General features: G+C 42.0%; 1 protein-coding gene across 1 annotated transcript in view; it reads left to right on the forward strand.

Annotated features, from left to right (window-relative positions):
• Positions 1 to 15,532: 15,532 nt before the first annotated feature.
• The window catches only part of GLI2 (GLI family zinc finger 2), a 188,539-nt gene continuing 179,064 nt past the window's right edge, over positions 15,533 to 25,007 (forward strand). Inside the window, exon 1 of the mRNA XM_053982750.1 lies at positions 15,533 to 15,570. The gene's annotated coding sequence lies outside the window, so the exon portion shown is untranslated. The remainder of the gene's footprint in view (positions 15,571 to 25,007) is intronic.

A 25,007-nucleotide genomic window follows, 5' to 3' on the forward strand; every position in this document is an offset into this window, starting at 1 on the left:
GAAGGGAAAGGGGAAGAAAGGAAAGGGAAAGGTCACACCAGAATTTTCAATCTATGTTTGTATATTCAAAAGATTGATATAATTTGATGTGGCTTCAAACCAGAGCTCAAAATCCAGTGCCTTGCTGCATCGAAAAGGATGTGCACACCAGTATTAAAGGTGTCACCAGAACAAAATTAAATGGGACAAATGCATTAGTGGTGAAGGTTGACAAGGTGCTGGTTTCTTGAACCATCCTGAATACTGTGGTGACTGGAGACTCCCCTGAGCTCAACATGGCAGTGTTCATGGATGTCTGGAGCTGAGCTGCCTGCCAGTCTGCTATGGTTTCATTTGACACACAGACCACGAGCACTTCAATCCTTTATAAGGTGTGGGTGAGACCAAGCTGAGGCTTTTTCAGATACTGAATAAGCCAAGGTTTCATTTCAAGAGTGGGTCACTTGAGACCTGAATGGTGAGACAGGGTGAAGGGAAGTTCATGTTGCTACACTAGGTGTGACTGCAACGTCACAGTGAGAACAAGGTGTTTGTTTTCCCTGGCTTGCCAACTGCTCACTGTACAGGGAAGGAGGAAAAGACCAAGATGAGTCACTCTCTGAAAGTAGGATTTCTTACTCCTTCCTCTGAAGAGTCTGTTCCCAGTGTGGGAGACAGGCTAGGTCACTGGTTTCAGAGAGAAAACTACTTTGAGTTGAGTCTTGGCACTGTGCAAATATCAGTTTTCAAAAAGGTTTAAATGGTTCTTTGCTTTATAATAATTTTTGCATATAAATGACTGAATTGTTTTGTTCAAAACTTGGCTCCTGTCTAGACCTCAGTGAGGAGGAAAAGTAATTGCCTGAGTTTAAATAGTCCCCTGTTTATAATCCAAACACTGCAGCATGGAACCATTGCATGAGAACTGGAAGTAAACCTGACTACAAGCCAGCTCCTCACAAATGTGAAACAAATGTCAGCCTTTCATTATCCAAGAAAAAATGTAAAGCAAACAGCTTCCGAGCTCATTCACTTTTTAACCTATCTCATTGAAGGATAGATAGGATGTCCTTGAAATGCAGAGGAGAATATTTACTATAAATATTTTAGAATGGTGAAATCATAGAATGGTTTGGGATGGAAAGGACCTCAAAGATCATCTAGCTGCAATCCCCATGCCTTGGACAGGGACACCTTCCACTAGACCAGTTTGCCTAATGCCCCATCCAGTCTGGCCTTTAACACTGCCATGGATGGGGCATCCACAACATCTCTGGGCAGCTTGTGCCAATGTCTCACAAGACTCAGAGTGAAGAATTTCTTCCTCGTATCTAATTTAAATCTGCCCTGTTTCAGTTTAATGCCATTGCCCCTTGTCCTATCACTCCATGACCTTGTAAAAAGTCTCTCTCCAGCTTTCTTGTAGGCCTCCTTCAGTTACTGGAAGGCTGGCATAATGGGTCTTCATCAAGCATTTTATATCCAGTATACAGAGTTATCGCCAGAAATTACAAAATGTTAAACAGTACCTTTTAATATCTACCACAAGATGGCAGAGTTGGATTGAAAACAATTACATTTTTGGGTAAACTAATAACTCTAAAGCTTCAAAAAGTCTTTGTATCCTGTAGAAAAACAAATAAATAAGAGCCAGTTATTAAAGAAACATCTTTCCATGGCATGGAATTGCACATCTGTATAATACCAATAGTAGCAAACAAACTGATCAGATCTGACTAGACCTGAAGTTGGACAATGAAATGTGGGCTCCCTCCTGAATACCCTGGCCACAGTGGAGGAAATTACCTGGATGATGAAGAGATCTGAGGAGTGATTTGGTGGTACTTCTTTGTTTTCCAGGGTCAGGCAAAAGCCAGCCAGCAGCAACTGAAAGTTAATTCCAAAGATGCCAGAAATGCACGTGATGCAAACAGCCATTGTTACCAATAAAGTTCCACAAAAACATTTATCGTAAACAAAAAGTTGCTCACTTCTGGAGAAGTGCTGACCCTTACAGATTGTCTCTCCTAAGCAGCTCCCTCCAAAAATACTGTTATCCTACAGCTCCAGTAGTGTCTCCCTCACAAAAAAGTTGCTGTCTTCAGAGGTATCCTGAGAATCAGATTTCCTGTGCTTCAAAATGGTGGTATGATCCTCAGGATGCTAATCACCAACAGAATGATACAGAATCCTATGGGAAAATTTGGCTCTATATTCACATCTTGGCACTGCTCTGAATCCATGTGCAGTCTCCCTTAGCTGTGTGAAATTTTGTTGCTGGGTAGCTAGAAGATGACTTGGGCTGTGCTCAGTTATCACATGGATGGGACTACATGGTGCCTTTTAACTAAGTTCTGTCTGGTTCTGATGTAAATAGGCAAGAACACCCATACAAGTAATGTTATGAGCATCATACATGGAATAAACACGTTATATATTCATGTTATACATTTATGGCCAGATTCACTGTCTTTGGGAGGTTAAAATGCCGACAGAGGGTTGCTTATCCATGAAGAGCCTTGTCTGTGCAACTCCCACTTTTATAAAAGACGTCGTTCCACTCTTGCCAGGCTTCACAAAGGTTTTTTTGCCATCTCAGTGCCAGGTTAAGGTGTAAATTTCACTTTTCCACGAGGTGGCAGATTGTCATAGTTGAAATCCTGGTTCAGATCCATTAATTGAGCATCGTCTACTTGCCAGCTTTGTAGTTGAACTGTTTCATGCACGAATGCATTGGAACCAGAAGAGATATGGTGATGTGCTCTTCACCAATTTGTTTAGAATGTAACAAGTTTGTTTACTTATTGATGGATCTCACCTGACATTGCAGTACCTACACTGCAGGACACATGGTTCCTGAGAAATGATGGGCATACATCAGATGCACTTTGCATCTCCACAGGACCTACGCAGCTCCTCCAGGGCTCTGCAGGAAGGAGTGTGTTGGCCAAACCACTCTCCTACAGATCTAGGATGTGTGTTGTGGCTCTTTCAGATTTCTGGACACAGGGCATCTCAAAAAGCCCAGCACTACAACACAAAACAATTTTTTTCCTCTCTGAATGCTACAGGAATGGAACATACTTTCTAAGAGCTGGTAGTTGTCCTGCTTCCATATTCCAGAGTTTTTCAATGCCTTTTTCCCTTGCAAGTGATGAACTCTTTTCATTTGGGCAGGTCCAGGACTTCATAAAGTCCCACCAATAAAATCTGCAGTCCTGATGCTCCTGTGCTTGCATGAGGTTCTTCAGGTTCCAGTTCTGGCTTCAAAATTCAAAGCAAACTCTTCTATAACTACCAGATTTTTCTTGTTTCACTCAAACACATAAATTGTTACAGACCTCTGGAAAGATAACATTGACTCACAGGACACTTCATCTAGGTGCAGATTTTCTCCCCTGGAACTTGTTATTTATAACCTTAAGAAATTCTGCTGGGGCTTGTGCTAGTGTCATGCACTCAGTTTAATGGATTTTTTTCCTGCCTTACTTTGGTGCAACATCGATGACAGTTGGTCCTGGTGACTTCTCCCTTACCCATGACTCAGTTTGCTACAGTGCTCTCCCAGCTCTGCAGTCTGTGCTGAGGAAGTAGATGAGCTGTTTAAGGATCAAGGTCTCTCCAGCTAAAACTGCAGCACAGATTTTCCCAACAGTGTTGGGGATTTAAGGTCCATTAGCCACTAAGCAGGCACTGGCATCTGAAATTTCACTTCTGAAGGAACATGTGTGAGCTTTGCATACAAAGGCAAATAACAAATTACACTTCTGGATGTGTTAACTTTGTCATGTGCTGTTGCTTCAGCAGTGGGGACCTTTTAACAGTACCAGAGAGGTGTGATGTACTCACACCTATCTGTATCTGTTTTCCTAATTCTAGTGCAAGTCTTTCAAACTTTCATTTGAGAGGATCAATGCTTCCTAATAGGTTTTTAAGGGCATGGAGCATTTTCCCACTTTCTTGTGACCTAGGTAAGGACCTTGGCATCTCACAGAGTTGACTGGAGCCTGTTACAGCTGGACTGACCTGTTGTAGTGTGGTAGCATCAAACACATAAAGGTCACACAATTTCTTTTTGAGAGGGGGAATGATGCCCCAAACTGGCTAGGTCCTGGAAGGTGGTGATCTGACTTCTTCACACATCTAATTTGAATTGCTCCTGTTGTGGTGGATTAGCACTGACTGGACACAACAATCAGGACACTTCTGGTGCCCCATGCTGCTGGGAGCTTCCTCGCTCTTGTTACATGGTAATCTTTTCCATGCATTTTGCAGATGTCAAGTTGTCAAAGCAATTCCCTGGGTTTGTTCTTTCCCTACTACTAGTTTTTCAGTGTAAAAGTTGGATTTGCAGATCCATCTCTGGGGGGAGGGTTTGGCTCTTCAGAGAGCTGTCCAAGTCCAGCAAATACAGCCATGTGGAAATACTTCTTTTCCTCCAGATATAGCCCTTCCTTCAGGCTCCCAGCCTGCTTCGAGACCATTCCTGTTTGTGTCCATCTGCAATTTGCTGAAAGTCTTTTGTTGCCAAGTACTTTTTGACTGCACACAAAGAGGAGGTCCCTAGAAACTATCTGAATTGATCTAATGGAAATCTGAAGACTGTGGCAATGAAAAGCCCAGTTATATGGCAGTGACAGTTTTTCTGTGCATAAAAAGCTTGTGGCTAAAAGTCCAATACTTCATAGACTACAGAATGGGAGCTTTATATCATTTCCAGCTCACTAATAGTGTTGCCAACTCTCATGATTTTATCATGAGCTTCATGATATTCTTCTTAAAAGCTTAGTTTCTGAAGTCAGGCAATTACATGAGAATCTTTCTCTCTCTCTTTTTTTTTTTTTTTTTTTTTTTTTTTAGCAGTCTTTTCTTAGCAGCAAGTTTCTAGCCCTGATGCTTTCAAGGGGGAAAGAAGGGAAAAAAAAAAAAAACAAACAGAGAAGGCTTTAAAAGATGACCAACCAAGGTTTGTCCTGAAGACTCAAAAACACCAAGAATGCAAACCAAAAGAGGTACATAGATATTACTGTTTGCTTGTTTCTTTTTAATCTTGTGGGCTTTTTTTAAGCCAGCCTTATATCCAACTCATGATTTTTGAATGCCTGGGATTGGCAACTCTATTTTGACAGACCTAATGCCTATGTGTGGCACTGGAAGTCCTGTTATGGTATTTATTTTTAGAAAAGCTATTTTAGCTCATTTGGCACATTCTTTATAGCTTCATCTACCTCGTGTAGTTAGACTCATGGGGCCAGATCCTTTGCTGGAGCAAATTAGAGCAAGACCCGTGATTTAAACCATCTGGAGATCTAGCTCATGGTACAGTCATCTGGCTTTACTGGCAAAGGGATACAAAATATAGTCCCAATAACATTTTTAAAAACTCCATAAACTGTGCCTAAAATAGCCTTCTGTCATCCCGGAGCAGATGTGGTTTACACAGAGAATGCAGGATGGAAAGCTTCAGAGGATTTTCTTGCTGCTTGTGTGAGTGCAGCCCCATAGATCACTCCATCAGATCTTCCTGTCTTGGGTTTTGTACTCTCCCCATGCACTGCACCACAACTGAGCTGCTGCTTAAGCATGTCTGTGCTGGCTGCTATAAAATCATCTTCACAAATGTGATTTCCATAGAGGGAGATACCTACTGTGCTTCCTTCTTTTCATACCCTTTTACCCATTGCAGTGGAACCATGTAGCTTAGCATGAATGAAGGAGCCCCTTGGAGAGTAGCTCACATGGAAATGTCTTTGTGCTGGGCCCCCAAAACCCTCTGAGAGGTCAGACGAGGTCAGTGCTGCTCTGGAGTTGGATTCCTCAAGGACCACAGAGGAGCTGCAGGAAGCGGTCTTGGTGACTCAGCTGATGGCAATCCCCCTGCTGGGTCAGCATTGAGACCATGCCCAGCATGACATGAGAAGGCAATGTTTGCTTCAACATCCTTCAGATAAAGTGCAAGGTGGGGTCTCTGACCATTTGTTTCCAAAAGATCTTACAAACTGTTTTGTAGGAACAAAAATTGGCATACCCTTTCAGGAGACTGAAGTAGTCAAAAAAATATGATAGCTAATTCAAATCTTGGAAAATGGATTTTAAAAAAAAAAGATATGCAACTAATTTCCAGCCCTTTTTCCAGATGTTCTACAGTGGAAGTCCCCACAGCACCATGCAGACCTCCTGAATGTCACTAAACCTTTTCCCTTCACTAGCAGCACTTCATGAGGCTGAGCTCCCCTTGCTGAGCTGTTGCCAGTGTTGACTGGAGTTGTTTAAAGCTGCTCTTCAACTTCAGTTTCTGTGACTGTGATGTTGGCACTGCACTAGAAGTGTGTGAGCCCCTCTCCTGCTATTCAGTGATTCCAGTGATGATCACTGAGAAAATTAAACACCAATGCTCAGAGTCCTTGCTGTACCTTCTGCTCACTGTCCCCAGCTTTGTGGAAGCTGCTTCGCAGTGCACAGGAGCTCGTTTTGAAGGTGGGGGTGGAAAGGAGGCCACAGCTCAGCTGCAAATTGTGCAATCCATGAACCACACTTGTGTCTGGAGCTCTTTGCTCCCAGGAAATCACTGTCTCTAGGATGGCCCATTTCCTCAGGGACTGTACCCATGCAGGGCCCAGGGCTCACTGTGGTCTTCTGAGCTGCTGGGTTTCTTTATTGTGGGCTTTCTCGTGGTTCTGCTTGCGTCACTCCTTGATTGAGTTATTCTCCTACAATACAGTTTGAGCTTTCCACCTCTGGACCACAGAGTGTGCACTGTCTCAGGTTGCATCAGCTCCAGCCCTTTTCTGTGTTTGCATTGCATTTTTCTCTGGACTTATCCAGAACCTGATTAAGTAACTTTGTCCTGGGCAGTTAACTCTTTAGAAAAGCTGGAGAAATAGGGCATTTTCTAGAGAGCATTTGGAAAGGAACTGAGGTGGGCTGTGCCTAACACCCTTGGGAGCATGAGAGACCTAACCCAGGCTGGAAAGTGTTCTGCTGTAATACTTGGTAGATTCACCCTCTTTTTTTCATGGTTTTCCAAAGAGTGGCATACTTCAGATGGCAGCTGTGATGTTCTGTGAAAGTTAAGGAAAAGGCTGGGCAAGGACAATCCTTCAGGGTGTACCTGATTACTTTTACTATGATTTATTCATCTGTGGTCAGAAGGGGAAAATGTAATTTAGTGGTGCAAGAAAATGCTTACTGGGTTAAGTGTGTTCACCTCAGAACATTGCAGGTTTCAGATAACTTGGGGAGAGTGTGTTGAGAGAAGTCTCAGGATGTAACAAACTCTTGGGCTGCACCAGGATCCCATGAGTTACCATCCCAGTTTTGGGGACCCTACTGTTGCTTAGCGGTTCTGCAATCAAATGACAGAAGGACTTTTAACAGTATTCTTTCTGATATTTGGAATATATTCATAAATTGGGATTACTGGACTGCATTCAGTGTTTGTCAACTTCTTTAGATGATCTTCGAAGAGAGGACTGTTGTTCTTTGCACTGATTAGAATCTGCATGGTCAGTATGGGCATTCATGCCATAAGTTCCTGGCTGGGGGAAGCTCTGCTCTCCTTGGGGCTGCCTGGCTGAGTCATTCTCACCATGTTACATTTAGGTTATGTCATATCAGCTCTGCCAGCTGGAACTGAGAAATTTGCGCTGATACTAGAAGATTAATTGTCCTATTAAGAGGTCATATTATCAAAGATTTACTTCACATTTTTATATCAACATAATACAATGGGGTTTTTTTTCCTCCATGTTTTATGCCAAATAATTATTTGATTGCTGATCCTGAGAAAATCAAAGATTAATAAACTACACATTAGTAGCATAACCTCTCTTCTTGTGTGTAAAATTGCTACTAGTATACTTTCTAGGATTTGTTCACTCCAAATTTTGGAAGTCTTTAGGGATGGAATTTATTTTGCCTTGGTTTTTTAATTTTCATTCTGTTTTGGAAAACTTTATTTGAATCTATGCATCAGAAACAATGGATTAAAATGAATGGATGATTAGGAGGTTGTAGAAATTAATTTTGGACTTTTGATGAAAGTTTTGTGGTCCTTGATAGTCACCTTCTGCTGATGCCATTGTTCTGTAAATATATTAACAGATCTTAGTTGTCTTGGATAATTAAATAGCTACTGCATTTAAGAGGAAGATGTTAATTTTGTAGTGTGGTTCCAATGTTCATCCTGCGTATCGTTATGTGACCTATTGTATATATTATGTTCCACTGAGGACTTTATCCCATCTGCTTACCCCATGAGACATGCAAGGATCACCTCCTGTGTGTAGAGCCAGTGGGATCTAAGCTGTTTTGGAAATGTTTGGGATGTTTCCAGAAGAAAGTAATCATATTAGTATTAGAGAGTTCCCTTTCTGTGCATATTATCCTAAAAACCACTGGCAGAGAGAGAGGTGCTTTAATTCTGTGGAAAGGTTTGATGCTGTGTGCATTTCAATGGAAATAACTTTTGTCTCTGTGGATGTGTAGCTATATAGCATCAGTCCCCTAAGTATATGTAAAACATATTCTGCTGGTAAACCACCTCTTGTGTAGTCAGTATGCATATTTATTGGTAAAACATATGCACACTGTCATCTGTCCAATATTTTACGTGTTACCCAATTTCAAATGAATAGAATAAAACAACTAAATTAGGCTGCCGTACATTGGCAAAAAATATTTATTCTCATCACAGGGAGCTCTGAAGCTCACGAGTGACTGTGGTTCCTAACACCAAGCCCAATTAAATAGGGTATAGAATCTTGCCACGGTGGCAGTTTGGGTTGTGTTCCCTCCATGCAGAGCACAAAGTAACACATTAAGTTCAGCAGCGAATCCAGAGAAAAGGGGCATCCAAGCATTAATCATTCATTGCAATGCTTCGTGAAAGAAATCGCAGTGAAAACAAAAGCAGGAAACTCAACTATTCTGAGAAGCACTTTGAGATAGCACTAGTTTCAGCTGCCAGGTATTTGCACTATCAATCAAAATATATTTATTTATCAGTTGACTCATATATTAAAACTCTCAGCTATGCAGAATAAGAGGCAGAAGAGAAATATTGAATGTATACATACAAAAATACTGAAGCCTACACTTTCTAGAAATAATACATAAATGTCATTTGCTGACAAGAAAAACAGATTGCTGTAAAAGGAACTCCAGCAATGACCTGACATCAGAATCACAATTTCCTGTGTCACAGGTTAGTGAGAAATTGCTTCTTTACAGCCTAACAATTCAAGGAATAATGACCTAACATTGTTCCACTGTGAATTGGGGCTAAGATATATATTTTTGCAGGTAGCAACAAATAAGAACAAACCTTTCAAAGAACTGGAATACATAAATCCTAAAGCACACCAGAGAATTCACCAGTTTTGACATAAGCAATCTATAAACAATATAACCAATTTGAAATATTTTAGGTATGATTGCAAATGTCCTTGTCTCTTCAGCAAAACTGGGCTGGACCTCTGTGGGCAGTACATAGGAGGGCCATCATTTAGGGATTTGGGTTACTTCTGATTCTAGATGTTTGTGCCACTCATTTATTCAACAAATGTAATAGAAATTCACATTGGCTTGATAGAGTTTTCTGGCACCTCCTGCTGTTCAGCCAGCAGTTTCATATATCTGTGTCCACATTCTTTGCTCATCACCATAAGATGTTAGTCAAGATTTACGGTAAAGGATGGGTATTTTGGATGCTTGACTTGAGATAACTCACAGACAACTCATTTCCGAAGAAGGCAGGCTACCCCTGAAAATCTGAGTACTGAAAAATTGGAGCCCTTTCCAGAACTCTTAGTATTTGTACAAGTTTGGCTGTTGTTCTGCACCCCCTGGATGTGTTATCTGCAGAAAGGGGCCCTTAGTACACAAGAACTCTGAGATGTCAGTGATATGATCATATTCTTATTTCTAATCCTTTTATTCCTTTACAGGCTCCTAAAACTAGGACTAGCACAAGAGTTCATGCTTTTGCTAAAATGCCATCCAGCATGAAGGATTTGTAATTCCTCCAAAAGACTTAGAAAAAGTGATTTACAAAAGTAAATAAGATGAGATCTATTTGAATGTTTTATATACCCTTAAAGTCAGGGCAGAATAAAGCAGACTGAGCTCTGGCAAAGGATTTCTTTGTGAGACAGCATTATCTAGTAGCCTGAATTTGGGTCTTTGAATTGGGATTTCCTTTCCAGCTGTATCAGGGATTCTTTAGCTGGCCTTGGATTATATAAGCATTAGAGATCCTAATTAATGGTTATACAACTATGAAGTTTAAATGGATAAAGTTTTTTGGCTGGAGGAAAGCACAAACTTTTATTACAGGCATTGGCCACAGTAGATAATGTCTCAGCGGTCCAACATCAAGGCAAATCAGTGCAAATTATTTATCAGTATATATACACTGTGTGTATGCAATATGGTATAATGTGTACAGCACCAGGTTATACATTTTGTACTGACAAGGATTTCTATTTTTCTGCAAAGCCTAACAAATTATCTCTTCCTGGAGTGGAATGAAAAGTCATCTTGTTAGTTTTCTCTCATGAAATGTAAATATAGCTTCCAACAAATCTCATTGACTTTATGTCAATGTCCAAGTCCAATGCTTTCTGTTCATTGCCAATTCCACTTTGCAGTTCTTCACACAATGCCATTTACAGGTATCCCAGTTACTATTGTGTGCACTCCTGTGCCTGCTCTCTTCCCCTCCTCCCTATAAGGAGACAACAGATTTCAAGTAACCCAATCAACCCCAGGAAGGGAATTGTTATGTGGGCCCTCATCAAATCAAGCATTTTGCTGGGGACAGATGAAGCCCAAAGGAGCCCTGCAAGGCTGCTGTGCTGCCCTGCTCCCTCCTCAAGCCCCCAGGCCGGCAGAGCCCTGTAGCCCATCTCCTGTCTGGCAGAGGGGGCTGCAGTTAGAGGGACAGGGAGAAGAGGAATAAAGAATGAGAAACTGCAAATTATTATGAGAAAAGACCATCCCTGAGAAGCTGCACATTTTATTTTTACATCTGTGCCAAAGAGCAGTGCTTCTGCAGGGTCACTTGTTTTCTTTTCCCCACATAAGCACAAAGCACTGCAGCTTTTCTACAGCTGGAAACACTGTGAGAGGCATAACTTATCCCTGAGCTTTTCATATTAAACTTTCTGTAGTTTGAGCTTGGAGTTGCCAGTCTTAGAGCAAATCGTGCTTCCTTTTTCAGACCTGAGTGAGAAGGGCCCTCTCACAGTGTGACAACAGGCTGGGTCTGGCAAGGGCAGCCACAAGTGCAGCACTTCTTGAAAACCATGTAGACATGATGGGCTCTGTGTACTTTGAAGAAGCTTCTGTCCTCCTGCTAAGACAGGTAAGGATGGTGTGTGTATCCCTGGTCCATTGTGAATGCCCATTCAAATGGTTTATTTATCATTTTACAAGCATAAATTTCAGTGTATATAGTCATGTGAATAAGGTCTTGTTTTAGCAGGGCATTTCAATTTGAAGTGAATAAGATCTTGAATGCTCTCTGAAATGACAGGCAGGCTCCCAGGCCAGTTTTGCAGTAAATAGAAGTACCACCTTCTTTGCTGATATAGCATAGAAGTATCATTTCATAATCACAGAAAACCCTTAGAAGAGTTTATGGTATTAGTTCAATATTCATGATCCAATATAGATTAAGCCAGCCAAAAATTGATCCTTCCAATACAGTAAAAAAGGTCCCAATCCTCTCCCCACAAACCAAGCCAAACCAAATCAAACACAAAAACAAACAAACAAGCAAAACCAAAGCAGCAACTATCAGGAAATTAGCACTGAAGTTATAATTTGAATATACTTTGGAGAGAGGAAAAATAAAATAAGGCTTAATCAAAATGTAGAATGCAGGAAGATGGCACCTGCCTTGAGAAACTTAACACTGAAGCTCTAAACAAGAGACAACACATACATGGAGGCAGATAGGAATCAGAGCTGCATATCATCCCCATGAGTATTGGCTCATTGTCTACCCACAGTTACAATTTCCCCCAGGTAAAAGGGCAACTTTAAAAAAAGAAAGGAATTCACTGTGCCAAAAAATCTTTCCCATTCTCTTAGTAAAATTCTGAGCCAGCATTACACATGACATTGTTAATTCATTAAATATCATTGTGATTAATTACATTCAATAGAAACGAGGTGCATTCAGGTTCAGTGCAACTTCATTGACCCCAGAGCTGGTACAGCTGTTTAAATCAGGGCAGAAGTGGTCATGTACTACTTCCCACTTGGACTTAAACCAGACATCATAAAGATATGACTTGCATGAAACATGGTTTTAGGCTTCTATCTCGTAGTGATCATCCCACATGTAATTATTTTCTATGTTTTAAAAGAGAAATATATTTAAATGTGATTTTTTTTTTCCTGGTAGCTTCTACTTGTGAGTATCCTTTGGAATACTCAAATGGGCCTTTTAATTTATCATAAGGATCTATGAAGATTACAGAAATAAATTCTATAGACACGAACAGAACAGAATGGAGCATTTCCCATTGGTTTTTCAACATTTTTTTTTAAGATGTACCTTAATAAATAATTACAGTCCATTTTCAGAACTATATCAAACATTTTAATAGCCACATTTGTGCCTTTTGAGGCTAGTCTAACTTCCAGATTCTGGCCATTGACCAAACAGAAATGGGACAGATCCCAGATTAGCAATCCTGGACTTGGTGGTATGTCAATCTTTTATCATTGTGAAAGGCTTTTTTAAAATTTTTGATTAAAAAACCCTCTTTCCTTAGTCCTGAACATTTTGGAATGTATCTTCTATATCCACATGATCGTGCTCCAACAAGATATAGTAAGTGCACGTTGTCATATATCTTTACATCCCTACTTGGTTTCATCCCTATCAAGTTGTACAAGAGCAGGAGGGAAGACAAGAGGGAAGGTTTGCACTTTGACCCGTTGTTCATATTTTGATTCTTTTATGTGTACCAAATGTCAGTCATTCTGTCGTCTATTTAATCTCGGACACCTATGGAAGATTAAGAGAGGGCAGTTCAATGAGCAGAGCAGGAGAGGGAAGGATAGATGAGCTACAGCAGGCAGATAATGTAAAAGCCGACTCAAAGTTCGCAAAAAACTCCAGCCGTCGCCAGCCATCGCCAGCCGTCATCCTTCAGACAAAAAGGAGGAGCTTCCATTCAGGCTTAAAAGTCTCCATCTTCTAAAAGATTGCCATGTGAGAATTTTAGAAGGGAAAACTGTCCTTCTTTACATAACTCTGAATTAATCCTTTGATTCCTCCTTCTTTGATTTTAAATATGTTCTTGGCCAGCAGTCTGGATGTACACATGTTTATAACTGTGCAGCAAGAATTTAGAACATATCTAGTGTTAATGTTTTGCCAGCTTGTCCTTTTGATCCATCCAAAACCCCGTTATTTTAACCTATCTCCCAGGCTGCTGGGTCATCTTTCCCAAGTAAAGTAACCTGGGAATAAAAGTGAGCTTTGTTTTTGGAGATCAAAGACTTTTTTTGATCCTTCTTTTGGTAACCAAAGCCTCCTCTCCTTTGCATGGTGCTCATCAGTAGTAGGTGCAATGAAACTCCTCTCAGCAGAAAATTGTCCACTTGGATGGGGTAAGGTTGTGCTGCTGTGCCAGCACTGACTGCATGTGCACCATGGAGAGAGGAGGGAATTTCTTTGGATAAAACAGTGGGTGCATATTAATGTGAGACTTTGACCAGAAAAAAAAAAAATGTTGCAGCATTGATGGTTGGCAAAATAACCTGCCTCACAGTCCTTCCCAGGCTATCTGAATGGAATAAATGGGATTTGAGAGTGCATGGTGAGCCAGTGCAGAAGCCTGATACCAGCCTTCTAATGATATCCAGAAAATAAGGGGGAAAAAAAAGAGAAGGAAAAAAAAAGAAAAGAAAAAAATGAGAAAAAGCTATGTGTGTAAAATTTCAAACAGAAGACACCCAAATTGGTAGCTGGTTTTTAGGATTAAAATTGTAGTATGAAGCAGCCCGGCCAGGTTGCTTTGCACAAGCTAGAAGAGGAAGGTTTCTGAGTGGTTTGTGCTCATTTTCCACTTGCCCGGACCTGGGCTGCGTGTCGGGCAAATCCGCTGGCAAATGTTAACACTGCCCAAGGGACTGAAAGTGAAGCTGGGGGCTGATGTGGCATGCGGTTGCCATGGTACTGGCCATAATCCTGCCGGAGTCAGATACCCTGATGATACGGCGAGTTTGAGCTTGCTCTGGAGTACAGTGCAGTGACCCTTCCCAGCAGCATCTGGTTGTGTTTTAAACTTTTGATAAATTCCATAGCCAAAGAAATCAAAACAATTTAAATAACAAGCCCAGCCTGGCCAAAGTCCAAGTTCAGGCTGCTGCGTTTCTCATTGGTGCTGCTGTTTAATGTCGATCGGAGAAAAGCAAAGATATTCGGGGTGCGAGCGGGGCACTTTTTGGAGATTCTTTCTCCCCTCCTCGTAGCCTGAGTCCCAAAACAAGAGGATGAAACTAGATTCAACCTCCGGTGAGGTTGCTTATCGCGTTTAGGGAACATTCTTTAATGAACGCGTTTCTCCCCCTAGACGTTCCCGGCGGGTAAAGCCACCCGTGTGCGAGGATGTTCCGCGCAGCTCTGCTGCCTCCAGCCCTGCTGTGGCGGGGGCTTAAAAAAGTCGCGCAAACTCGCGGGGAAAAAGCAACCACCAAAGTTGGAGGAAAACCACCCCCAGCTCCATCCCCGCCTCTGCGCGAGCGAATATGCACAAGCCAAACTTGTGCTGTTTGGGGAGGAGGGGGGCAGCTTTTCGAGGAAGGGGGATTTGTGTGGGTTCGCTGCAGATGTGCTCCAGCTGAGCGGGGTGTGCGGGGGCTCCCGGCGCTCCCGAGCGGCGCGGCGGAGCCGGGCTGGCGGAGCGGATCCCACCGCGCCCCACAGAAATCCCCGCACCCAAAATGGTGCGGTTCGCTGAGGCGAGGGGGCGATCCGGGATGAAAGGGGATGAGGGGAGGAGAGAGAAGATCCGGAGCGGTGCGCTGCTCCCGCGCCAAAAGGGTGGGAAGGTTTAAATTTCCCTTTTTTTTTTCTTAAAGGGCGGGTGAAAGAGAAAAACAGACCCTAGAGCCAGTTTTCCTCTTGAAAGCGCTCCAGCGTCTTCCTGCAGGCTGCTCAACTTCATCCCTCGTGTGTGTGCATGTGCGTGTATATCTATTATACACATAAAGTAGGTGTACGTGTGCGCGCCGTGTCCCGCCGGCGGGCCGGGCGGATGGGCAGCGGGAGCCCCTCACCTCTGCACGCCGCCCTCAGCCCTCCACAGCCCTCCCTCTCCCCGTCCCTCCCCGCCCGCCTCCGCGGAGCTGCTCCGCGCCTGCAGCCGGGAGAGCACCGCGCCGCCGCCGGGATCCGCGGCAGCTTTTGGCGAGGAGCGGAGCGGAGCGGGGGAGAGGCACAAAAGGGAAGGACGGAGGGAAAGTCCCTCCCACGCCCCCCTCCCCCAAGTTTATGATGGGGGTCCGGAGGAGCAGCGCTGCTCCGCGGCAACCGCTCGTCTGCTGAAAACTTGCTGCTTCGCTTTTTGGGTAAAGTTGATGCTTATTGTGTCTTTTCATTGTGCTTTTTATTCTTTTTTTCACCCTCCTCTTCTCCCGCTTTGGTTGGAGCTGCTCTACGCCGGTGGGGGGTGTGTGTGAGGGAGGGTACAATTTGGTGAGGGTCTCTCCTCGCAGCGGGTGCCCGAGGGGGCCTGTCCCGTGTGTCCCCCCGACCTCGCAGGTGAGCGGGGAGGATGCGGCCGCGCGTGTGTCCGGTGTGTCCCCATCTTTCCCCGTCCAGACCCCTCCGGGACCGTGCCTCCCCGGCCATTGTTTTTGCCGGGGGCTGCGGTGACAGTCCCAGCCCCGGGCTGCTGCCGGGACCGCCTTGCCCTGGGTCCTGGAGGACGGCAGAGCTCCCCAAAGCCAGAATTGAGTTTGTCTTTTTTTTTTTTCAGAAGAAAAATGAAGTTGCCCCTTCTCCTCCTTGTCATCCCCCCATCCGGGAGGGGCAATCTTTCGACAAGTATATTTGCTGAGGAATTTAAAAAATTCCCTGCTGCAACTTGATCCCTGTGTGATGAGGAGCGGCTTGGAGAGACCCGGACTCCAATCCTATTAAGGACTTAGAGAGTTGAGAGTTTTTTCCCCGGACTCGGTGGCTTTAAAACAATCAGGGAGGAGGGGAGGGAGATGGGCTCATCTAGATGCCTTTTCTGCCTCAAGTGATTGCCATCATTTCCTGGGAAACCTGACTTTTCCAGCGCGGGGGCTTAGGGTGATTTATCAGTGGTCCTGCTGTCGGCTTTTCCGAGGTTTATGGGCTTATTTATTTATTAAATCATTTAGCTAACCTGCAGCCAGGGCTTCAAAACTTCCCGGGCCGGGGCTGCGGCTTAGCCGCGGGCGCGGTGCGGTGCGGTGCGCCCTCCGCGGGGCCGGGACCCGGCTCGGCCCCCGCTACATGGCCCGGGTGGCCAAATGTCCGGGCGTGGGGGGTCACCGCCGGCCGGGCCAGTGAAACTTGTGTCTTCCTATGGCTGCGCTCGCATTTCATACTGCCCCAGGTGCTGGAAAACCTCGTGCTTACAGAAATTAGCATTTTATTGGTGTATGGTGTTTATATTTTTACGGCCACAGATAAAGGCACTAGTTGTAAAACCTTGCCTACCCCCTACCAATTCCCTTCTTTTTTCTTTCTTCTTTTTTTTTTTTTTTTTTTTTTTTCAATTGAGGCTCTGGGGATGTACGAGAATTTGAAAGTAAGCGTTACTAGCATGTGCATAAAACAGCATTTAAACAAATATTGAATTGGCATGTGCAGTTGGTGCCAAAAAAGTTAAGTAAATAAGCCATGAAATTCAAAATACACACAAGTGGAATAGACTGATTTGTTATAAGACTTGCTGATTTTATCTGCTTGTTCTAGCTACCTTGATTTAAGAAAAACTTTGGAGGTCTTTTTGGGGCTGGTTTTGTTTTGGTTTTTTTTAAGTTCTAAACCTAATAAAATTAACTTCATTAGAAAATAAACTAAATTCACCTGGAAAAGAGGTTTTTGTTAATTAATTAAATAATTGTTTATGCTGCTGGAATGTTTGAATTGCGTGATAATTACTGCATACAGCAACTACAGTTGGTGAATTGGTTTGGTTCAGCTTTTCTGATGGGCGGATATGGTAATTTGTATTTTGGCTGTAACATCGGGAAATGGTGACACCTGTCAAACTTTGAATTGCAATAAAAATGTAGTATTGAATGTTATTGCAAAACTGACAACTTTGAAGAAGCGAATGAAATTCATTATGGCTCTTCCACTGTAAACAACTGCTGGAAATTTGTCATTTGATTGAAAGCATGACCTATCTGTAGCACTGAAAAGTACCTGATTGACTGAAGATGAACTTGTTAATCTATAGGTATGTCTATAGGCAACCTCTGGTGTGTGTTTGTGAAAGAGTTGATCTTTAAAGCAAGTTGAGGTAAGATTCACTTCATCTCGAATGTTGTTATTGCTTAAAGTATGTGACTTTGAAGTGCCCAAAAATGCAACTGCTGTTCTTCAAAGGAAAACAGATCTTGAGGACTGTTTCCAACTTCCTTTCAATGTCTTTCTTTTTTTTTTTTCTCCAGTGTGTCAAAGGGGATGTATACAGATGGACAAATACTATTTGTGTTAGGTCATTCAATTAGAGAAAAATTAGAGACGTAGAAGAATTTGAACTAGATGCATATGTCAATATAAATCTAGCATAATTTCATTAAAGCTGCTCCAGGTTATACTTGGATAAAAGAGAACAGAACTTGACCTCAGACATCCAACACATAGCAGCTTGCATTCCCAAATGTCACACTGAAGTCACATTTAGAAAAGACAGCCTTCTGGCTGCATATATATAAAGAGCAGTATTTTTGCCATTGTTTTGAAAACCAGTTTGAACTTCTATGTCAAAGAACCGTTTTTGATTATGTTTTCTGTGATTCTAATCATCTTACAGGTTTATACCACAACTTTCCTTTCAGTGGCACAGTTGTATAGAAGCTGCACAGGCTCTGGGGCTGTGTGATCGATCAGCTGTATACAGAAGGGGTTATGTGTTAGCTGCAGTTTTGTCTGACTTGAAAATACATTTTTCATGATCTCGATACTTTGTTTCTATTGAAAACGTTTGAATTTTTCAGTCCTCTGGACCCATCTTTTTTTTTAATTTAAAGATAGGGTAGAGCATGTGGCCTAATAGCAGTTGCAAGTATGGAAGACACTTGGTTAACTGCCTGCCCCTGTTTTTGGTGGCCTACTGTAAGCCAGTTGTTTGCCCTGTAGTCTGAAAGGTACACAGATACTTCATGCTTTTGTACTCTGAGAAGTGCTCTGTTCATAGTGAAGTTTCCAGTGCAGATTAATGAAGGCAGTGGATTCAGTAAGCAGTCACCAAAATCTGTATGTATTTGTGGAGCAAACACCTATCTATTGCCCCATCACAAAGCCTCCACTTAATAATCTGGCCAAGGATTTCAAGGCAGTGAGTTTTTTCAAAGAAGCTACTTAGGAACATTAGATGTGACTATAGCATCAAACTAATTAGTTGCCACTCCATTTCTATGAAGCTTCTAGGGCTTTATAGAAATGCAATATTTGCACTTCTCACTTGCAGCTAAGGCACTGAGGTTAAGCGGTCTCTGCTTTTTGTCCGCTTTCTTGCTGATGGGAAAGATTCCAGGGCATTGTTCAAGAGCTGCACAACCCCCTTATGTACCTGGATAAATACTTTAAACAGTTGCACATTTGGACAACTTGCCACAAAGCATTAAGTGGTATTTAGGGTTTGCTTCAGCTCTGTTGCCAGGACCCTTTTAAAAAAAAACCAAAACAACTTGTAGGTATTTGGGAATGAATTAATGCAACACTAAATAAAATAACAGCAAAGAATGAATCCTTGTATGAATGACAGAAAGAAGGCATTGTATTAGAAAGCAAATACATGTGTGCCTGTGCATATCTACATTTATGTACGCACATTTGTGTGCATGCATGGAGTACACACAATTCATGACCTGTGCTTACAGCAGATCCCATATATATGCATCTTCTAGAAACTAACTGGTGTTTGTTGTAAAAGGAATGAAAATTGCATCTTGCATGGCAATCTTGATAGTTCAAGAGGCAAAATTGCAGGTTTCCCTTGTGAACAAGTGACTGGAATGGAAATAGTGGGTAATCAGGTCAAACTTTCTACAGACCAGTTCCAGTTGGAGTGAATACATGTTTGATATGTGTAGTCCAGGAGAGGCCACAGAACTTCTGTTCATTCACTCTTGGCTACTGTAAAACCACAACCCATAACCTTTAACTTCTTATAAACAAAGTGAACCTAAATGCATTAAAGATTAAATGTGTTGCACAAAGGGAACAGGAAAATTGTCCTTTAATTCAGAAGGTCAGAGCTGTAAAAATTGTTTGGCATTTGAGAATATTCAGTACCACAGCAAAAAGAGGCCTCAGTGCCTGGAAGTGGACACCCAAATTCGAAAAAAATTGAATATAGGCTCCCTTGGGCTCCTATTGTAATGAGTGGAAGCGTTTCTGATACTGTCATGGGCATGACTGCCCAAATACATTAGTCACTGGTGAATCTTTTCTTATCGTTTCACAATTATTTGATTGGCTGTCACCTTTCTGTAATTATAAATATTCTAAGAGGAAACAATAAGAATTAGAACTGTAGGTACCAGGATCTTTGTACTGGATGTATTTCTTTTTACTTTCTAAGTGTTCTTTTTCATATGAAAAGAGTCTTGCAGCTTTATCCTTATTCAAGTCTTTTCTTTTTGTATCTACTGGGGAGAAAACCATTAATTTTGAGGAATGGTGAGAGTAAGCCTTAAGCTGTCTTTGACATTTTAGTTTAACTTGAATAGGTTAATTTTTTTTTTTTTTTTTTAAGAAAACAAGTTGGTGGGAAGTGTGTTTTAACTGTGAGCGCCCGATTTCGACCATTAGCATAAGAAAAAAAGTTTTAGTGCATTTGCTATTGTATTGAATGAAGAGTTCCAACAGTCAGGGAAAAGAAAGTAAAAGGCTGTAAAGAAATGATGGTCTATTCAGATTATTCAGCAGCCCAGAGCTCTGGTCATCTACCTCTGAAATCTGTGATCGGGATATCACTTTTATCTTCCTGTGCCTTTCTCTCACCCATTTCACATGTTCACTTTTGTCAAGGTTTATTGATCACGTTTTTTTCTCTGCAAATCTGTGGAAAATTTAATGAACCAAAAACAACTGAGAAATAAAAGGAACTTTTTATTCATTAGTCACTAGATTGAATTTTGTTCTGTAGTCACTACCCTCTTGCCTCCCATGTGCCTCATTGTGTCACTCCTGCAGCAGTTACAGTATGTACAGTGGGGATGGCCACATTATTCATTCTCTTCCAGGGAAAAATTTGTTTAAAGTTGTGAACTCACGGCAGCCCCAGCTCTGCTTCTTGGCTTTTCTGTGCCTTCCTGACTTTTGGATTCTTGACTGTGGTGCTTCTGTCACTAAATACCTTTAAGTGTGTATTCGGCAGAGCATTTACCTCTTCAGGAATTAAATGTATTTGCTGCCTAGCAATTAAATCCAAATTTAAATGATTGCAGATTAGTAGTAGTTATTTACAGTCCTGATTGTTTTGGTGCTGTGATCCTTGTTCATTACACATCTGCTTTGCCGTGGTGCTGCCCCAGAGCGCTTTGTGATGCAAATGCTTTTGTTAACTTACAAATAGTTTCAGTATCTAGATCATCTCAGGTGACATATTTAAGTCGCTTCTTTTTTCCCAGATGGACTTAAAAAGCTGTAATTAAATGTGGTTTCCAGTATGATTAAGCTTCCCTAACATTTTCCATGGAAGGATTTACTTGAATTCTGGCACTTTCTGAACTTGTCACTGCAAGATTTTTCAATAAACGGTCCTTTTAAAATTAATTTCATTTCATTTCATGCAACTCGTAAGTGTAGTGAAATGAGGCAAAATGAAGCATATATCTGCCTGAGAGATTACTTGGATGTTTCTTGATTCTAAAGAACTTTACTGCTACCCAATGTTAAATGCTAAGTCTAAATCCCAGGGGAAGCAAAACCATGGAGTTCTGTAGAACAGTCCCAAATACTCTCCTAATGAATAGTAGCATCAATCCTGATACTTTTAAGGGATGATCTAAAAGCCACAAAAGGGATTTTGGACTTGAGCTTGTAATTTCAGCTACAGTGATGGCACATCTGTTTTTCTGCGCACGGAGTGACTCTCTCTTCTGTAGGAGTAGACACTTGCAAGCTTAAGCTGCCTGTAAATCTAGAGAGAGGACTTACTGCCCAGCAGAATGAGCCCTGCTGGAAAAATGTGGGCTTCTGGGGAGGCGTGGGGATGGGGAATAGTAATAAAACGTCTCCTATCCCCTGTGAACTGTAGGATTTTAGTGTAGACAACCCATTCACATGAAACTAATGAAATCTCTCCAGAGAAAGGTGCCTTCTCTGGGATGCTCTGCTGCACAGCAGAAGCCAGTGTGGGTCCAGCCCCTCAGAGAGGAGCACCCTGTGGTCACAGTCCCTCACCCCCTGCCATGAGGTGGCAAATACCCCCAGCAGGGGACCAGCTGGTTCTTCCCAGAATCTGCAAGGGATGGTTAGCTGCACAGCTTAATTCCTGCAATGGCAGTGGAAAAAACTTCCCGTGTTACAAATGCTATTCAGAAGAGTGGAGATTCTGTAATGTTACAGTGCTGTGCCTTATATTCATCACTAGGAGCTTTAAATATCCAGTCTCTGGAAGTTAAATCCTGTTTCAAACAAAATGTATATTTGGTGATTATATTCTATTAAAGCAAGCAGATTCACCTGGAAATAGTTTAGCACTGTGTTAAGCAGTTTGATTCTGTCGCTAAAATTCATTGAAATTCCCTTGAAAACATCTCACCTTTTTTTTTTTTTTCAGCTTGGAAAGTGGCATTCCTAGCTAGAATCAGTGTATTGCTCCCCTCCATGCTGACCTGAGGAGCTCTATTAGAGCCCTTTTATCACACCGTCTTTTAAAAGCAAGGTCTGTTGATTGCAGCGGTGTTAAAAGAACATCAGTTCCCAACACCAAGATCGCTCCTTTTCACAGCAATGCTCAGCAATGCCCCTTTGTGCGGGGGACAATGCAATAAGTCAGACAGGACTTTCGGAGCCACCTCTATAAGGAACTGTAAGGGCTGCTGAAGTACACTTGTGTTAAGTTGAATTGATTGAAATTTAATGGCTGTTAGTAGCTATGAATGGTAATGATTTTCTAGAGTATCTTCACCATGCTTGACATTAATAACTGTAGAGTGTGTATGTGTGACGCTAGTATGTTATTCATTTTTAAAGACGCTTTCTCCCAGCCCTCTTTCCCATAATTTAGTTGTTTTGATGCTTCAGAAAAGAAAAAAATCCTGTGCTTCGAAGAGCACGTACATCTTGTCAACATAATTTTGCGCTCAAGATTTTTATTTTTTCCAATTCTAACATAAATCAGACTACAATATAGTGAGAGTGATGAATTTGTTTTACATGCCATCAAGAATTAATGTTATGCAAATAAAAGCTTTACAGGTGCCATGATTTACTTAATAATTTCAAGTTCTAATATTTAAGCTCATTCATTATGTTTGAGTAAAAAAAAAACACAGCACATTCATATTTTAAAACGTGAAATGTGAGATTTGTGTGCATTTGCTGTGTGTAGTTGCTGTGTAAGCACATTTGATGGCTAAGAAATAATCAATCAGTGTTTGCATTCGGCATCCTATGCCTGTAGATGTTACAGAGACATTTCAAAGAGAATAATCAAATATTTGTATATAAGGAGAAGAAGATGGTGGTGAAATATCCCTCACAGATACAAAGAAGCAGAAAACTGCCAAAGAAAACTTTTTTGGCCTTCAGAATTGGAGCAGGGCAGCACAATTTTGCTATGCAAAGTGGCCTTTATTTCATCCTGAGCTGTTTGCTCCCAGACCTGCTGCCTTTGCCGCATGGTGAGGATGAACTGAGGAGCTGGTGAGAGCTGTAGGCATCCTGGGTCAAAGGTGAATGGGAATGTGATCGCAGGGTTTTCAGGCTTTGATATAATTTTTAGTGTGCTTCCCAAAGGCTAAGGACAAGGGGGAGAAAGTTTGACACATAAATACATCTTGAATCTCTGAAGATAAGAATAGATTTTGACTTTATTTCTCAAAAATTGAGGTCACAGTGGTCTGATGACAGGCTGAAAGCCCATCACTCAATTTTTTTTTTCTGTTTCTTACTTTTCTTTATTTTTATTTTCCAAATGAACAGACAGATTCTTATTTTTGATACATTGTACACATTGAGGTAGTGACAGCATTTTCAGGTTTTGAAGTTTGTGGCCCTGGGATCAAGGTTTAGCACCAGCATTCAGGCCTCTCTGCCCAAACAGTAGTAATATTACTGATAATGCCATAAATTAATCAAACCTCTTAAATTTGGTAACAGTGAATTAAAAGTGAATCTTTATAAAATGCAAGAGGGTCACATGTTCCTGTGATTGCTGCAGTTCTTAGTTGTGGGAGTAGGTTCAAGAATTGCTCCTTGACCTCTTCAAGCCCAGGGGAGCATTGGCCAGGGAGCAGAGTGGTACTTGGCTTTTAGTAATTTTGACAACTTCCCCTTTTGCTCTGTGTTCTTGAGGAACTCAGAGGAGAAATTCACTGAGATGCCCCATTCAAGCCAAGGATTTAGCTGGGTGTTAAAGGGCCATTTGGGAAGTGGCACACAGTGTATACCGTGATCAAGTTAATTATGTTGCTTTGGCAACCCCAGCTTTGGAATTTCCTGGCTAGGACTCGTTGATGGAATCATATTCCAATATCTGGCGTCATCAACACTATAATCTTCTACTAAACTACACCAGGGTTGTTAAAAAGTAGCAGAAAAAAGAGATGGAGGATTTTTCTCAGTGTTAACAATTGGTTGTTTTACATGCTTTGTGTTGAAGTAAGTTTCTGTTTATAATTTTCAAGTATAATTCCATTGGAGGAAATACAGTAGCAATATAATTGCTTTTCCAATGGACTCCCAAGTGATTGTTTTGGAATTCCTTTTGTGGAGAATTTCAGCATTTTGAGGTTTTGTTTCAATTCACAATAAGTCCGATTTGGAAACCTTACATTTCTTTGTAACTGCAGTAACTGGATTCTTAATTTTACTCGCTTCTTCTGAGAGCTGTAAGGGTACACAGGGCTGAGCACAGCACATGTGTTACTGAACCATGCCCATGGCCAATTTTTTTCATCTTTGATTTATTGTGTGTGCTGTTGGGGTCTTTTTCCCATTTTTTTCAGAGAAAAGGGAATGAGGGGGAAAACGTTGTGCATATTGGGGTTCCATTATCCCAGCAAAGCTTGCATTTCTTCAGAGAGCCGGCTGCAGCACTCTAAATCTCCATTTCCTATTTGAGAAAATGTTCCCACTTCTGCATTTTACTCCAAGGCCTCTGGCAGGGGTTGGTAAAATTTAAACTATGTGTTGGACTTCTTCTGAGAAATTCTGATGCTGGAGGTGATTTCATCCCTCTGGGACAAAGCACATGGGGGAAGTGGGAGGTGAAAGGCAGGTCTAGATCTGTGTCGAGAGGATGGGGATGAAACGGGGCAGTGCTGGCAGCTGCTGGAGGTTGCACCATTCTCCCAGGAGTGTGCAGGGTGAGGGATCTTCCTCTTCTCCGTTCCAGAGGGCATTTCCAAGGTGCAGATGGCAGGGGTATCTTTGCCAATGCATTTGTTTCCTTTAATCTTTTCTCAGGGTAGAGAGACACCCTAGAATCAGACTCCATCCAAGCTGTTGAAGGTGGGAGAGGAGATGGGCTTTCTTGGTAGAGAGGAACTCACTGCTTGCGAGTTGGTGTTGCTTTCTGCTGCCTGCTTTGGGCTGGCTCATTTCTGGTCGCTGTGGGTTCCTC

Source organism: Vidua macroura, chromosome 7, assembly GCF_024509145.1.
Source record: "Vidua macroura isolate BioBank_ID:100142 chromosome 7, ASM2450914v1, whole genome shotgun sequence".
NCBI classification, from domain to species: Eukaryota; Metazoa; Chordata; class Aves; order Passeriformes; family Viduidae; genus Vidua; species Vidua macroura.